The sequence below is a fragment of the Lissotriton vulgaris genome, chromosome 3_2 (genome assembly GCF_964263255.1).
Source record: "Lissotriton vulgaris chromosome 3_2, aLisVul1.2, whole genome shotgun sequence".
NCBI lineage: Eukaryota > Metazoa > Chordata > Amphibia > Caudata > Salamandridae > Lissotriton > Lissotriton vulgaris.
Genome location: NC_141690.1, coordinates 296,887,782 through 296,891,639, shown reverse-complemented (window position 1 = coordinate 296,891,639; position 3,858 = coordinate 296,887,782). Strand labels below are relative to the sequence as shown.

Below are 3,858 nucleotides of genomic sequence, written 5' to 3'. Positions count from 1 at the left end.
TGATAAAATATCTCAGTAAAGGAAAGAGAAGAGTTACTTAGTGACTGGACGATCGCCACTACATAAAAATTACAGGGTACGGGTTGTTCAGATGTACATTCCAAATTAATCATTTAGATTTGCAATTAACAATAAACATAAATATAGAAATAATAATAAGTATAAACATGGCCTGCATAGATCTTATTTGAGTAACATTTGTGCAACCCTCTCGCAGGAGGTTGTAAACGAGTGTTACAACCAATACTAACATTCAGTTTCAAAGAATTTTAGTTTAGTTCATACAAGCTCAAGCAAGGTCTCACAGGAGGATTCTGATTGATCATAGTAATTACTAAAATCGACACAAAGTTATAATGGTCAGTTCAGAGTACACGATTGAGACATCATAACACCATTCTTAATATCCCGCGCAACTCTCTGACATGAGGTTGAAAAGCGAGTTATATTTCATGTTGGCACAGTGGGATAATGACACAATACCAAAATCGACACAAAGTTATAATGATCAGTTCAGATTATACAAATAAGACATCATAACACCATTCTTAATTACCCGCGCAACTCTCTGACATGAGGGTGAAAAGCGAGTTGTGTTTCGTGTGGATACTGTGGGATAATGGCAAAAGACATTTTATATGTTGAGATGGTACAACACGGGGGCACACTGTACTTCAGTATATTCCCTTGAAAAAATCATCATATATGCCAACCCCGAGGGTGTATTACCCAATGTAATGTAGGATGGATCACAGTATCCCAATTAACCGAGTGCTGCCAATTGTGCCAAACTACTATCCTGCTCATTTAGGCCATTTTTGATTGAATCTAAGAGGGACATCCATTTGGATTCACGGGTATTTAATACTGTCGCCACATTCCCTCCTCTTCTCCCCAAGGAAACCTTTTCAATGACAAACCATCTCAGGTCAGAAACAGCATTACCAGCCTTTTGCCAGTGCTCTACTAGCGGGGCACCCACCACATTGCAACGCAACCTACTACTGTGGGACGAGATACGTGACTTGATCTTCTGTTGTGTTTGTCCCACGTAAACCTGTCTACATGGACATAGGACAATGTAAATAACACAGCTCGAATTACAGTTTGTGTAATGTTTTAAGTTGTAAGTGCGTCCACCATGGTCAAACGTCTTAGTCTGAATAGTGGTATCACATGCTGTGCATGTGCCACATCTGTGGTGTCCCACCAATGGAGGCAGATTCCACAAACTTGTGAGAGTAGGTTGACTCACTGGTTCTAAGTACGAATGGACCACCATGTCCCGTATGTTTTTTGCCCTCTTAAATGAATGGAGAGGAAAATGCATTTGCTCAATCTCATCTGACACCAGGGACCAATTCTTGTTGATAATGCGTTTGACTTCATTGCTCCGTGTAGAAAACGTAGTTACACAGATGATCCGGTCCATTTCTGATTGATTGGTGATTTCTGGATTCAACAGGGTGTCACGGGGGTATACCAAGGCCGTTTTCTAGTGCGTCTCACCATTCTAGCTGGCTACCCTCGGGAGATGAGGCGCTCACTTAAGACCTCAGATTCTTTGATGTAATTACCTCGGGTGGAGCAATTTCTCCTAATTCTAAGGAATTGGCCGACTGGGAGATTGTCTTTGAGTCCTCGGCGGTGATGACTCCCGTATTGCAACAAGGAGTTGCGCTCGGTCGGTTTTATAAATAAGGTGGTTTGTAGACGATTGTCATCCACATAGATCGAAATGTCCAAGGATGGGATCATCTTGTTGCTCGAATCCATCGTGAATTGGATATGGGGGTTTCTGGAGTTGAGCCAAACGTGAAACTCTAGCAGTAATTTCTTACTGCCCTCCCAGATACACAAAACATCATCTATGTATCTGACCCACAAGGTCAACCTATTATGAAAAGGGTTATCAATGGAAAAGATATGTTGCTGTTCAAAGTGATCCATAAAGATGATGGCTAGATTTGGAACGAAGGTAGCCCCCATGGCTACCCCCTTCATCTGCAGGTAGAAGTTTTCTTGGAAAATAAAGAAATTCTGTCTCAAGGCAATACTTAACAGCTCAATTATGAAGTCTGTCGGCACCGGGACAGGGGACGGTCGTTTGTCTAAAGCCTGTCTCATCACTTCCAGGGCGTCAAGTTGAGGGATGCTGGTATAAAGCGAAACAATATCGCATGTCACCAAAAGTTCGCTTTCTGGGTTGAATGGTCTTTCATCGATGAGGTTAATAGTTTGTGTAGTATCACAAAGGTAAGCCTTGATGTTGAGGGCAATCGGCTTCAGGAAAAAATCCACGTATTTGCACAGAGGTTCTAACATAGACCCACAACCTGACACAATTGGACAGCCAGGGGGACTCTCTAGATTCTTGTGTACCTTGTGTAAGGTATATATGGTTGCAAGTCGTGGAAACTTTTGATTGAGGAATTTAAATTCCTGCTCGCTAAGAAAGCCCGCATCCAATCCTTTCTGTGTAGCTGCCAGAATAGTGATTGCCAGTTCGCGTGAAGGGTCAGTTGATAATAACTGATAGCTCACTCCATCTGATAATTGTCTATAAATCTCTTCCTTGTATTTACAGAGGTCCTGGATGACAATTGCCCCGCCTTTGTCGGCGGGCTTGATGACGACCTCTTTATTGGTGCACAGCCCAATTAATGCCTTTTTCTCTGTTTTTGGCAGATTCAATCTGACGAACTTGCGTTGGTCCAGTGTTCGGTCCACTGCAGAGGTCACAATTTCTTCAAACGCCAAAATCTTATGGCTCAGCATAGGTAGGTGGGAAGAAAGTGGAGGGTTCTCTCAGACCCGTGATGGAGCTACGTTGTCTAATAGTTTGATTTCGGAAGTAGTAACTTAACCTAATCTTCCTGAAGAATCTATATAGTTCCGTTTTTAGCAGGAATTTATTAGGTGGGGCCGTTGGAACATAGGAGAGACCTCTGCTCAGAACTTTGATCTCCTCTTCGTCTAGATTGTGCTTAGAGATGTTGATGACAGGGTTGGAAGATGGCCTACTGTTGTTGGGTGTGGTGGATTCCACAGCCTGATCTTGCATGGGTACCTGGTTCACCACCTGTAGGTGTTCCTCCTGGTCGAGATTTCTCCGCGCACTTCGGGGCGAAATGTAACTCGTTTCTGTTGTTTGCCTCTGTTGCCTTCCCAGGGCCAGGATTTTGCTGTTGTTGACCTCTCGCTTGTCCTCTCGTCCAAGGGTTGCCGCGTCCACGTGGGGGCCGCCATTGTCTGCGGCCTTGATCTAAAAAAGGCTGCTGGAATTGAGGAGGGTACTGCTGGTATCCAAGCTCTTGGTATAAACCACGTGACACCCTGTTGAATCCAGAAATCCCCAATCAATCAGAAATGGACCGGATCATCTGTGTAACTACCTTTTCTACACGGAGCAATGAAGTCAAACGCATTATCAACAAGAATTGGTCCCTGGTGTCAGATGAGATTGAGCAAACGCATTTTCCTTTCCATTCATTTAAGAGGGCAAAAAACATCCGGGACATGGTGGTCCATTCGTACTTGGAACCAGTGAGTCAACCTACTCTCACAAGTTTTTGGAATCTGCCTCCATTGGTGGGACACCACAGATGTGGCACATGCACAGCATGTGATACCACTATTCAGACTAAGACTTTTGACCATGGTGGACGCACTTACAACTTAAAACATTACACAAACTGTAATTCGAGCTGTGTTATTTACATTGTCCTATGTCCATGTAGACAGGTTTACGTGGGACAAACACAACAGAAGATCAAGTCACGTATCTCGTCCCACAGTAGTAGGTTGCGTTGCAATGTGGTGGGTGCCCTGCTAGTAGAGCACTGGCAAAAGGCTGAT

At 43.7% G+C, this 3,858-nt stretch overlaps 1 pseudogene; it reads right to left on the bottom strand.

The window, feature by feature from the left end:
* Window positions 1-1,521: 1,521 nt before the first annotated feature.
* LOC147725748 (uncharacterized) lies at window positions 1,522-3,249 on the bottom strand (annotated as a pseudogene).
* Between the last annotated feature and the right edge of the window lie 609 nt (window positions 3,250-3,858).